Genomic DNA, 14,195 nt, shown 5'->3' on the forward strand with positions numbered 1-14,195 from the left:
GATATTGGAACCCAAGGCAATAAACAGGATTTAACGAGGATTTCTGCGTACCAAGGTCAGCGTAGCTAGTACAGCCTGTAATGTGCTGAGATGCACCTGCTCTGGAGCAAACTGTCCCCAGAACACATCTGCCTGGCAGACGTCAGAGACCACCTAGGTGCATCTAGTCTGTGAATTATGTCTTCTGATATTTATTTCCTTTTTTAAGATGGATAAAAACTGTAAATGAGGTTCGTTTTTTTAACTCTTAGAGTGAAAAAAAAACACACAAAAAACCAGTTACACTTTTGACCACAACCTAGGTTTGGCTCGGCCGCATCCAAGTTAATAAAAGAGATTTCCCATTTCATAAAACCCCGATACCCAGGTACAGTTCATCTGGAAAAAAACAAAAACAAACTGAGCTTCACTCGCCCTCCCTGGGTCCATGCAGGGTCTCCGCCGCTGCTTTCTGTGTGTGATATAGTTTGCAGCGCTGATGTCATGTCTACAGCCTATAACTAAGATCAACTGCTCAGAACAACTTATTTGTTTTTTGTTTCTGCCCTTGGCAATGGGGATTTTCCGAAGAAGGAAAACCCCTTTAAGGCTGCGGTACCAAACACAGCCTGACTAGGTGGATAGATCATTTGATTTGAGTTTTGATAGATTTTTTTGATTCGTTGTTTTTATCTACCCTGGTTTTTAGAGGGCACAAGGCTTTTTTTTAACAATTTCTCTAATGCACCACCTTCTTTGTAGCATGACTTACTCTATTAAAGAGAATCTGTCAGCGGGTTTTTGCTATGCAATCTGAGCACAGCATGAGGTAGGGGTTAAAACACAGATTTCAATGATGTGTCACATGTCAGGCTGCGTGCTGCTGTTTACTTACACTGAAGGTATTATCACCTGGTGATTATCATGGTCTGGACTACAGAATCTGTGCATGCTAGTCCAACTCTGGCCCCTCCTATGATAAACAATTGTCAAGACAATGTACTTACAGACCCTGGCGTGGGTGGTTGCAGCTTTCTCAGCTCTGCTGCAGGCTAACTCTAAGAACTGATTGTGTCAGAACTAGAGGCGGACATATGGCCTGTGCAGCCAGTGCAGCTGCACTTGGACCCGGAGGTAGAGGTGAGGTACCACCTCACCTTGTTTAATAATTTTATAAAGGGCAATCTTGCCAGTCATATTATGACCTTTCACAATTGTCATATAGCACTATTACTTGTTTTAGATTTATCGTCTGATTGTCCATAGGAAAACATTTAGAGGCAATTGTGTCCCAATGATGTCCTAAGTCACAGACAGGGCTCTGTAAGCAGAAGGCAGGGTGCACGGCAAAGATGGCGAGTACATTCAGCCTCCAAGAAGATGGGGTCCTTCTAAGAGGGGCTTCCTGCAGACTGATGAAGATCATTGAGATTAAACATTTTCTTTCTGTAGTGGCACGACCAACCCTTTTAGAATTCTTCAGTGGAGTAGGGGGCTTCACAGTACATCTGAGGTGTCACCAAAGTTGGATTGTAGCAAAACGGCTTCCTCCTGTGCTGCAGTGGGTCTGTGAAAAGGCAGCAATTCTGTGCAGCAACTTGCCCGGCCTGCTCAGATAATGTGGTGAAGTGTCAGAGACTAGTATAGATTTTGACTTATGCTTCCCAGCCACTATGCCACAGAAATGCCACCACCCATAGCTGCAAATGTTCATCATGCAATCCTCTGAGCAACCAAAAAGTGTCCAACACAGTTCTTTCCAGAAACGGGTACATACAGGTCCTTCTCAAAAAATTAGCATATAGTGTTAAATTTCATTATTTACCATAATGTAATGATTACAATTAAACTTTCATATATTATAGATTCATTATCCACCAACTGAAATTTGTCAGGTCTTTTATTGTTTTAATACTGATGATTTTGGCATACAACTCCTGATAACCCAAAAAACCTGTCTCAATAAATTAGCATATTTCACCCGTCCAATCAAATAAAAGTGTTTTTTAATAACAAACAAAAAACCCATCAAATAATAATGTTCAGTTATGCACTCAATACTTGGTCGGGAATCCTTTGGCAGAAATGACTGCTTCAATGCGGCGTGGCATGGAGGCAATCAGCCTGTGACACTGCTGAGATGTTATGGAGGCCCAGGATGCTTCAATAGCGGCCTTAAGCTCATCCAGAGTGTTGGGTCTTGCGTCTCTCAACTTTCTCTTTACAATATCCCACAGATTCTCTATGGGGTTCAGGTCAGGAGAGTTGGCAGGCCAATTGAGCACAGTAATACCATGGTCAGTAAACCATTTACCAGTGGTTTTGGCACTGTGAGCAGGTGCCAGGTCGTGCTGAAAAATGAAATCTTCATCTCCATAAAGCATTTCAGCCGATGGAAGCATGAAGTGCTCCAAAATCTCCTGATAGCTAGCTGCATTGACCCTGCCCTTGATGAAACACAGTGGACCAACACCAGCAGCTGACATGGCACCCCACACCATCACTGACTGTGGGTACTTGACACTGGACTTCAGGCATTTTGGCATTTCCTTCTCCCCAGTCTTCCTCCAGACTCTGGCACCTTGATTTCCGAATGACATGCAAAATTTGCTTTCATCAGAAAAAAGTACTTGGGACCACTTAGCAACAGTCCAGTGCTGCTTCTCTGTAGCCCAGGTCAGGCGCTTCTGCCGCTGTTTATGGTTCAAAAGTGGCTTTACCTGGGGAATGCGGCACCTGTAGCCCATTTCCTGCACACGCCTGTGCACGGTGGCTCTGGATGTTTCCACACCAGACTCAGTCCACTGCTTCCTCAGGTTCCCCAAGGTCTGGAATCGGTCCTTCTCCACAATCTTCCTCAGGGTCCGGTCACCTCTTCTCGTTGTACAGCGTTTTCTGCCACATTGTTTCCTTCCAACAGACTTACCATTGAGGTGCCTTGATACAGCACTCTGGGAACAGCCTATTTGTTGAGAAATTTCTTTCTGGGTCTTACCCTCTTGCTTGAGGGTGTCAATGATGGCCTTCTTGACATCTGTCAGGTCGCTAGTCTTACCCATGATGGGGGTTTTGAGTAATGAACCAGGCAGGGAGTTTTTAAAAGCCTCAGGTATCTTTTGCATGTGTTTAGAGTTAATTAGTTGATTCAGAAGATTAGGGTAATAGGTCATTTAGAGAACCTTTTCTTGATATGCTAATTTATTGAGACAGGTTTTTTGGGTTATCAGGAGTTGTAGGCCAAAATCATCAATATTAAAACAATAAAAGACCTGACAAATTTCAGTTGGTGGATAATGAATCTATAATATATGAAAGTTTAATTGTAATCATTACATTATGGTAAATAATGAAATTTAACACTATATGCTAATTTTTTGAGAAGGACCTGTATATGTCTGACCTTGCTCCTAGTGAGACCTGCATTGCGGATGGCACTGGGTATTGCAAGCACGGTCCTGTTAAACATTAGGATAGCGGTGACTTGGTTCTACTGTTTTTTTCCAGTTTTGACTTCCCATCTCCCTTATGTTTTTGTCTCTGACCTTGTCCTTCTGGAATTCATCTTGACTTACTTCTACCTATGTGCCTGATTTCACATTCTGTCCTGACTGATCCCTCTCCCGGTTCTGACCCCTCTCCCGGTTCTGACCCCTCTCCCGGTTCTGATCCCTCTCCCGGTTCTGACCCAGCAGATCAACATCCTCTGTCAACTACAGGTGCTTCTCACAAAATTAGAATATAATCAAGAAGTTAATTTATTTCAGTTCTTCAATACAATAAGTGAAACTCATATATTATATAGAGTCATTACAAACAGAGTGATCTATTTCAAGTGTTTATTTCTGTTAATGTTGATGATTATGGCTTACAGTGAATGAAAACCCAAAAGTCATTATCTCAGTAAATTAGAATACTTTATAACATCAGCTTGAAAAATAATTTTAAAATCCGAAATGTTGGCCTACTGAAATGTATGTTCAGTTAATGCACTCAATACTTGATCGGGGCTCCTTTTGCATCAATTACTGCATCAATGCGGCGTGGCATGGAGGTGATCAGCCTGTGGCACTGCTGAGGGGTTATGGAAGCCCAGGTTGCTTTGATAGCAGCCTTCAGCTCGTCTGCATTGTTGGGTCTGGTGTCTCATCTTCCTCTTGACAATACCCCTTTGATTCTCTATGGGATTAAGGTCAGGTGAGTTTGCTGCCAATCAAGCACAGTGATACTGCTGTTTTTAAACCAGGTATTGGTACTTTTGGCAGTGTGGACAGGGGCCAAGTCCTGCTGGAGAATTAAATTTCCATCTCCAAAAAGCTTGTGGGCAGAGGGAAGCATGAAGTGCTCCAAAATTTCCTGGTAGACAGCTGTGCTGACTTTGGTCTTGATAAATCATAGTGGACCTACACCAGCAGTTGACATGGATCCCCAAACCATCACTGATTGTGGAAACTTCACACTGGACCTCCAGCAGCTTGGATTGTGGCCTCTCCACTCTTCCTCCAGACTCTGGGACCTTGATTTCCAAATGAAATACAAAATTTACTTTAATCTGAAAACAACAAATTGGACCACTGACAACAGTCCAGTTCTTTTTCTCCTTGGCCCAGGTAAGACGCTTCTGGTGTTGTCTATTGGTCATGGGTGGCTTGACACAAGGAAAGCGACACTTGTAGCCATGTCCTCAATACGTCTGTGTGTGGTGGCTCTTGAAGCAATGACTCCAGCAGCAGTCCACTCCTTGTGGCTTACCCTCCTTGTGGAGTGTGTCAATGACTGACTTTTGAACATCAGTCAAGTCAGCAGTCTTCCCCATGATTGTGGAGCCTACTGAAACAGACTAAGGGACTAGAAAGAGCAAACACACACCAAACTGAGCAGAGCTACAACTGGCAGAAATAAGAGGCAGACAGCTGGCTAAATAGCCTGAGAATCATTCTGAACAGGAGACGACTGTAGGAAACCCAACATGCCCCCGGCCCTGATTGGGTGACTGGACTGTCACTTGCCATACTGACAGCTCAACATGCCCAAGCCTCAGATTGGATGGCTGAGCTGTTTATTATGATGCTGCCAGCTCAGCGCGCCCCTGCCCCAGAATGGACAGCTGAGCCGCCACTCATCTTGCTGAGAAGAGGAATCACAACAGTTCGGGCTTTACCATACAGCTTTATCTTACAGGTACTCCTTTAAAGAACCACTCAACTTAAAGGGGTTAGCTGCCATATATGTAACCACTAGAGGAGAATGTGTATTGTGGAAACGGGCAACTTACTAATATATATTTTTCAGAAGTTCGGTACCATTATCTTTCCTACTAACTGAGGGTAGTATTTCTTTATTGTACAATGATCACTTAATGGAATGGGTAATGTCTCTCTGTCAATCACTACCCCCCATCTGCGGGTGAAACAGCATGCCTATTATTCTGATATTATCTTTCTTTTCAAATGTGGAGAAATATCTTATACCGGACAGTGTAATATTTCCTTATAGACGACTAACAAAGAAACATAATACAATTCTATTCACTGAATTTTTTGCTTTGTTTGCAACAACAAAAGATCTAACACACGATCCGCCGCTGCCAACAATTCCACCTGGTGACACCGTGTGCCCACGCCTGGAGTCTCGCTTATTTCCATCATCAAGACCTTATTATTATCCATGTGCTGGCGGTCCTGTTGGGGCAGGAGCCTTCCACTGAAATATGTTGTGCACGGTGATTGCTTGTACAGGTCTTATTTTCTATGGGAATAAAGAACTACAAAGCAAATTACAAAATATATAAATTACTGGATCAAGGAAATTGTTCAATATCTTCCCTGCCCGAGGCCTGCATACCTTATAACAATTAGGAGCTGTGAGATGGGATTAAATATTCACTTACTGGTGCCTGGTAATTGTCTGTAAATTGCATAAAGTTGTATTGTAGGCTCTTTTCATGTGGGCTGAGGATAAAAATTCTGCACGAAATAGTAAAACGCTGGGTAAAACTGACATTGAAAAAGGGCATATTGCTGGACTGCAAGCTTAACTTTAGTGACCAGTGCCAGGCAGCTGCTGCCAAGGCCAATAAAGTCATAGGTTGTAGCAAGACTTAGAGGCAAAGTTGCTCATAACAAGAACATAGTTTTGCCTTTGTAAAAATCACAATTCCAACCTCACTAGTGTGTACAATTTTGGGCACCTGTGTATAATATGGACAAACTAAGGCAGCACTACTGCATAAAATTACCTTTCTAAGCTGCAGTGCTAATTTTAATGCGGGTGTGTGTGGACCCACTGCACCATGGGCCCGGCTTACCCTGGAGGGGAGCGACTAGGTATCTACATGGTCTTCAATAAAGCCTCTGTTGGTTAAGATAGGCAGGTCAGCTGGTAGACATCCGGAACAACTCCAGGGCAGTCCTCGGGAGTGCAGCAGCTGGCCTGAGGGACGGAAGCGCAGGTATGGGATACCAGAGGGCAAAGACGAAGATGTGGTCAGACAATCTGAGCTCAGGGCAGGCAGCACAGGATCTGAATGCATAGCCGAGGTCAGCAGTGGAGAGATTAGACAGGACAGGTATACAAGCCAGGTCAATAACGGGAGAAACAAAAGCACACATGCACAAAAAAGGTCATTAGCAGGCAAACTGACTAAGAACCAATGTTCAGGCCAGGAGTGGTAGGAGAAGCTGCCTAATAAAGAGTCTGCTGGCTCAGCATAGGCTGTGGAACCTAATCTGTGCAGGACATCCACTCCCTCCCCCGAGAAGGATGCCGACTTATCATCAACCCCATCCACCCATCTTTGTCTCCTGCCTCTGCTCCTCTCCCCTTACAGAGACAGTGCACATTATTGTAAAGTGTCCTCAGCCAATAGCTTGGATACACTTACTACTTAAGGCACTTCCACCTGTTGGGAGGTGCCTGAGCAACATTTGGGCAACGTTAGTTAATACTTTCCTGCCTGCTATTAGGTCCCCTTGTTCGCTTTGTCTGATCCTGATCCTGTTCTGTCTAACCAATGTCCCGCCTTCATACCTGACCTGTGTTCTATTCAGAAGATGCACAGTCTGTACACATACCAGCGGCCATCCTGTCTGCTATAGAGAAGGCACATAGTCTGTACCAGTACTAGTGGCCGTAACGTCTTTTATCCTGAGGCCGCACAGTCTGAATCCTTACTGATGGCTGACCTGTCTACTATCCAGAAGCCGCACAGTCCGAACCCATACCGGTGACCATCCTGAACTACCTGGAACACACTATGGGAGCCAGAGTCTCTGACTCTTGGGGTCAGCTGCTACTTCACCGGACATTGCTCTGGAATGGTACCTGGTAGTTACCTGCCACTCAAGCCTAACCTCACAATCAGACGATCCAGTGAATACCAGGAAGCTGCTTAGTTATGTCTCTCCAGGGAACGTCTGAGCCATAGCGCAGTGGGTCCACGATGCACAGGCGCTTCAGTTACATTCCTTCAGAGACTGTCCACGCTTCCCTAAAGCCACATGAAAACACATTCAGATGCAGCAGTGCTGTGAAATGCTGCCAGGGGCAAAACTCAGCAAGCCGGCCTGCCATGAGGAGAAACCACAAGGTGACAATGGTGAGTAGGGTGGCGCTGAGGAGGCATGCAAATTACCGCTGTGACACTAATCTTCTGCTAAGCATCGCTGCTTTGGTCCCTCTAATGGCAGTGGCAGAGATGCGGGGCAGATCATGGCCAATACTCAGCTTACTCCCTGAGCATTTATCTAGATTAACCCCTAGATGCCCTTTCTATTTTGACTGTGTCCAGTTTCACTATTACTGCCCGTCCACCTGGATCTTGATCTGGGTATCCCTAGCTGCGTTTACGGTTCTTGAAACTGTGGTTCAGGCCATGGCTACTTCATAGGTGCAACCTAGGGGTCCCAGCAGTAAACATTAGATTCCAGTTTTGGGATTAAGGTGGTAGTACTCTGGCATAAAATAACCTTTCTGAGCTGCAATGCTAAATTTCTGCTAATCATCGGTGGGCAGCTCATGGGCAATACCCGGCTTACTCCCTGACCATTCATCTGAATTAACCCCTGGATGCCCACTCTAGTTTGACTTTGGCCACTGCAACCAGGACACCCCTCCAGCAAAGACCAGATTCCTGTATAGAGGAGGTTAAGTGTAATAGTTAGGAAATTCAATAGATTATGCAAAATGGAGCAGACAGGGTAAAACGTGGAAGTGGTTGCCTAAGGGCAGAGTCAGACTGCCATATTTCTCCTGCGAGAATCGCATCGCACTGCACGGACTGGCCCGGCACCTCTCCTGACCTGAGCATGACATTATGATGTATTTCTATGCAGTTGTCAAGCTCAGGTCAGGAGAGCCGACAGCCAGTACGAGGTTTACGATGCGATTCTCGCATGAGAAATACGGCAGTCAGTCTCTGCCCCAAGACCAGTTTCTAAAATCTAACATTCATTGTACAAGGATGTACCATAATGTCCAGATCAGCATCAGGTCTCCTAACCTGAACTCCTCAACAGTCTCTTAGGCACGGGCCGCTCTCAGATCGTGAATGTTGGATGTGTAGATGAGAAGGTGACCAGTGTAATTAAAGGAATGGGTGGATTTAAGGAACCAGACATATTGTCAAATTTGGGATTATTCAGTTTCTTCTAATTACAGTGTAGAAATATGGCCAGAACAGAGATCTTTCTAATGACCTATGGCTGTATAGATGACAATGGAGCATCATCTTCATCTAGAGCAGGGATGTGCAACCCCATATGGGTTTAGGGCCACGTTGTCATATTGTATCACTCTCAAGGACCCGAATAAATTTATGAGGGGGTTTTACCATTTGAGACATTTATGGCTTAAAAAGAAGAGGAGACCATGCATGTATGTGGCCCTCTCCACTATAGAATATAGGCGTTATCAAATGCTAGACCGTTACCCCAACTCCCATAGACCACAATGAAGAATGTCACATTCATAGAAGGTCTCACCTAACTCATAAAGGTCTATCTGGAGCTACAAAAACGGGTCAAAGGGACTCCATTCTCTCGATATATATGGGGGGTCCAGAAATAGCTACACAGTGCATAATAAATACTTTGTCAGCTGTGAAGCATTACACTTCTCACTGACATGGAAACAACTTGTGAGCGGCCACAGACAGACAAGCACTTCTGTGTCCAAGTGACTGATGGATGCACAACATGGCATTATAGGCCACATGTGGTTGTGAAGCCTTGATCTAAAAAACGAGGAAGGTTTAATCATCATCACAGACAGCAATCGGTGACATATTGTACGAGCAGTGAGACTTCTGATTCTTTACTGTACAAACAGTGAGACTATGAATTCTTTACTGTACAAGCAGTGAGACTATGGATTCTTTACTGTACAAGCAGTGAGACTATGGATTCTTTACTGTACAAGCAGTGAGACTATGGATTCTTTACTGTACAAACAGTGAGACTATGGATTCTTTACTGTACAAGCAGTGAGACTATGGATTCTTTACTGTACAAGCAGTGAGACTACTGATTCTTTACTGTACAAGCAGTGAGACTTCTGATTCTTTACTGTACAAACAGTGAGACTATGGATTCTTTACTGTACAAGCAGTGAGACTATGGATTCTTTACTGTACAAGCAGTGAGACTATGGATTCTTTACTCTACAAGCAGTGAGACTATGGATTCTTTACTGTACAAGCAGTGAGACTATGGATTCTTTACTGTACAAACAGTGAGACTATGGATTCTTTACTGTACAAGCAGTGAGACTATGGATTCTTTACTGTACAAGCAGTGAGACTATGGATTCTTTACTGTACAAACAGTGAGACTATGAATTCTTTACTGTACAAGCATTGAGACTATGGATTCTTTACTGTACAAACAGTGAGACTATGGATTCTTTACTGTACAAGCAGTGAGACTATGGATTCTTTACTGTACAAGCAGTGAGACTATGGATTCTTTACTGTACAAACAGTGAGACTATGGATTCTTTACTGTACAAGCAGTGAGACTATGGATTCTTTACTGTACAAACAGTGAGACTATGGATTCTTTACTGTACAAGCAGTGAGACTATGGATTCTTTACTGTACAAGCAGTGAGACTATGGATTCTTTACTGTACAGGCAGTGAGACTATGAATTCTTTACTGTACAAGCAGTGAGACTATGGATTCTTTACTGTACAAACAGTGAGACTATGGATTCTTTACTGTACAAGCAGTGAGACTATGGATTCTTTACTGTACAAGCAGTGAGACTATGGATTCTTTACTGTACAAACAGTGAGACTATGGATTCTTTACTGTACAAGCAGTGAGACTATGGATTCTTTACTGTACAAACAGTGAGACTATGGATTCTTTACTGTACAAGCAGTGAGACTATGGATTCTTTACTGTACAAACAGTGAGACTATGAATTCTTTACTGTACAAGCAGTGAGACTATGGATTCTTTACTGTACAAACAGTGAGACTATGGATTCTTTACTGTACAAGCAGTGAGACTATGGATTATTTACTGTACAAACAGTGAGACTATGAATTCTTTACTGTACAAGCAGTGAGACTATGGATTCTTTACTGTACAAACAGTGAGACTATGGATTCTTTACTGTACAATCAGTGAGACTATGGATTCTTTACTGTACAATCAGTGAGACTATGGATTCTTTACTGTACAAGCAGTGAGACTATGGATTCTTTACTGTACAAACAGTGAGACTATGGATTCTTTACTGTACAAGCAGTGAGACTATGGATTCTTTACTGTACAAACAGTGAGACTATGAATTCTTTACTGTACAAGCAGTGAGACTATGAATTCTTTACTGTACAAGCAGTGAGACTATGGATTATTTACTGTACAAGCAGTGAGACTATGGATTCTTTACTGTACAAGCAGTGAGACTATGGATTCTTTACTGTAAGAGCAGTGAGACTATGGATTCTTTACTGTAAGGGTAGTGAGATTATGGATTCTCTACAGTGCAAGCAGTGAGATTATGAAACTCTCTGCTACAACATGTTTTAACGATCGATTCACTAAACAAGTTCAAGGAGGGCCTGAATTTCTTTCTTGAAAAATACAATATTACAGGTTATGAGTATTATACTCAGGAAATGGGACATTATTCTGGAAATGTATACAGATTTGGAGTTGGGAATTACTTTGGAATAGTTGATATCCGTGTCATTGAAATGTTTGAATTACGGTATGTGTTACTCTAAGGTTTCATCCACATCCCTATGTTTTAGTTCCGAGCTCTCATTTTCACAGATACAAGACCTAGTAGCCATTGTAGTCTATTGGGCTGTTCGTACTGTATGTCCAATTGTCTTAAAAAAAAAAAAAAAAAAAAAAAAAAAAAGAAAAAGAAAGGAGACATCCATCTTTTATCTGATTTGTGGATCCATTTAAGTGGATCTTGGAAATAGATGGATTGTGCATACTGTAGATGCCATCCGTGTATCATCTGAGTGCTGTCTGTTTTTTTTTTTTACAATTTAATAGATTGGAAAAGCTTGGAATATTTTTTTTTTTTTTTAGAAAACGGATTCCATACGGATGGTAAAATGGACATATGGAGCAAAAGTGGATGAAATTTAGACCCAGCACACTGAAGGAAAATTGTGTGATTTTTCTTGCGCACAAATAAATACCGACATCTGAATGAGACCTAGAACAAGGTGCCGACATCATCTGCTATCATGTGGCACTTGCCCCTTCCCTGAACTTATTAGAAAAACAGTAGGAAAAGTGTTTCACGTGTTTTACCTGGTTTTGCCTCTAGAAGGAGAACTGAATGAATCAGGAATCCAAAGAGAACTTTTCCCGAGGACACAGGCGAAGCTCACGTTGTTCCAGGCTCAGTTGGGTCATATATTGTAGTTTATGTTCTCCTAAACGCTTAGTGAATGGCCTCATCTCGGACACTTGTGCTGTGGTCATTCATAGGACCACTATACAATTACTCTGCTAAATGTGCTGCAATAATTATAATGGGGCCACCCAGGATCTCGTTAACTTGCGCCAGTGGCTGGAGAAGATGACGAGAAGCCTTTTTGAAGCAAAGTCCTTTTATCCAAATTCATTCAGCTGTTTCATGTAAACTATTCATCTGACACTGAATCCCAAACCTTCCTGCTGCACCTCAATGATCCTGTGGGAAGCGATTGTGACCCCCGGCATTGTGAAAGATAGGTCTCCACGCACGGCCACGCGGGTGCAGCGCTCATACAGCTTAATTCTGAAGAATCCCTCACACATGGAGGCCCTGGCATATAACATAAGGTAGCATGTAACTACCTGAGCGCTAAATGGCCGTATACAACTACTGATAGTAACAAAATGAGCAAATACCCTGCTGCAAGTAAAACACAATAGTGCATATAAATAAAAAAAAAAAGCCTAAAAGTCATCACCGACAGACGCTACAGTTGGTATACATGCAACACATAGGAGCATGTTCACACAGACCATTAAACAGACGAAACCTAAGATAGAAACAAAATTACCAAATACTCTGCTGTAAGTAATGTAGTGCAGCGGTAGCACCCTATGCAGGGATAAGGCAGTGACCCAGGAAAGTTCAAAGCAAAACGTCTTTTTAATATTCAACTCACAAAAACACAGCACACGATATCCTCCGGATCGCAGCTGGGAACCACATCCTCTGGATTGCAGCCAATAAACACGCCAGCCCACCTCCGTGACCTGTTACCGTGTGCGACAGCACCGCTGTGTTAGGCTGGGATCACACATACGCGAGATACGGCCGAGTCTCGCAGGTGAAAACCCAGCTCTAGCGCCGGCACTCCGGATCAGAGCGTGCAGCAGCACAGCAATACATGGAGCTGCACGCTGCGCTCTGGAGTGCCGGCGCCAGAGCTGGGTTTTCACCTGCGAGACTCGGCTGTATCTCGCGTATGTGTGATCCCGGCCTTAATGTTCAACTCACAGCACTACACAGTACATGATATCCTCCGGATCACAGCTGGGAACCATATCCTTCAGTTTGCAGCCGATAAACACGCCAGCCCACCTCCGAGACCAGTTGCCGTTGACGACTGCACCGCTGTGTACGCTGTGGGTGTCAGACCCTTCAGCTCCCTTGGCTGTTTGGCTCCGCTTGCCTGTGTTGTCTCACACAGCTGGAGCTCTGCAGAGTCTTCTGCTCTGTACTCCTGCCAACACCAGACTGACACTGACACTGAACTTGACACACCCAAACCCTATACTGCAGGGTTTTTAACTGGAATCTGTGGCCTTCAGCCACATGGAAAACCCAGCCAGGAATTAAATGGACTGCACGACTACCATCCTGTAGTCTGTCTGCCTTGGACAAATAGATTGCCCAAGACAAACACTTACTTTTATTCCGCATTGCAATCACAGCAATGCCTGTGACTGCAATGCACTCTCATGGCCTCAATACGCCTCCGTGCGCATCCTGGGGGGAACATAGAGCAATCCTCACATGTAACACCAGCCACTGCCTCACAGTAAGTAAAAAGCAATAGTGCATATACAGTACTGTTGTGAACTCTATTTCTGGGCTCCCTCTAGTGGTCACAAGCGGTACTGTGTAGTGTTGTCTTTCTGCAGGTTGGCTTCATCAGCTGGTTCGTTATCCTTGGTTGGTTTTCTATTTAGCTCACCTGGATACTCAGTTCCTTGCCTGCTATCAATGTATTCAGTGCTCTTCAGATTCCGTGTGTCTACCTTGCTCCCAGTCTCTCCAAGACAAGCTAAGTTTTTGTTTGATCATTTTTTGATTATCAGTGTTCATTATGTTTTTAGTCCAGCTCGCTAAAATGTGATTTCTTCGCTTGCTGGTTGCTCTAGGGGACTGAGTTTCTCCCCCCACACCGTTAGTTGGTGTGGGGGTTCTTGAAATCTCAGTGTGGATATTTTGTAAGGGTTTTTTACTGACCGCATAGATTCCCTTTTCTATTTTCTGCTATCTAGTATTAGTGGGCCTCATTTGCTGAATCTGCTTTCACCCCTGTGTATGTGCCTTCCTCTTACCTCACCGTTATTATTTGTTGGGGGCTTCTATATCTTTGGGGATTATTTCTCTGGAGGCAAGAGATGTCTTTCTTTCTCTCTAGGGGTAGTTAGTTCCTTAGGCTGGCTCGACACGTCTAGGAATTCAGGCACGTTCACCGGCTACTTCTAGTGTGTTTGGTTAGGTTCAGATTTGCGGTCAGTCC

Source organism: Ranitomeya variabilis, chromosome 3, assembly GCF_051348905.1.
Source record: "Ranitomeya variabilis isolate aRanVar5 chromosome 3, aRanVar5.hap1, whole genome shotgun sequence".
In the NCBI taxonomy this organism is placed as follows: Eukaryota; Metazoa; Chordata; class Amphibia; order Anura; family Dendrobatidae; genus Ranitomeya; species Ranitomeya variabilis.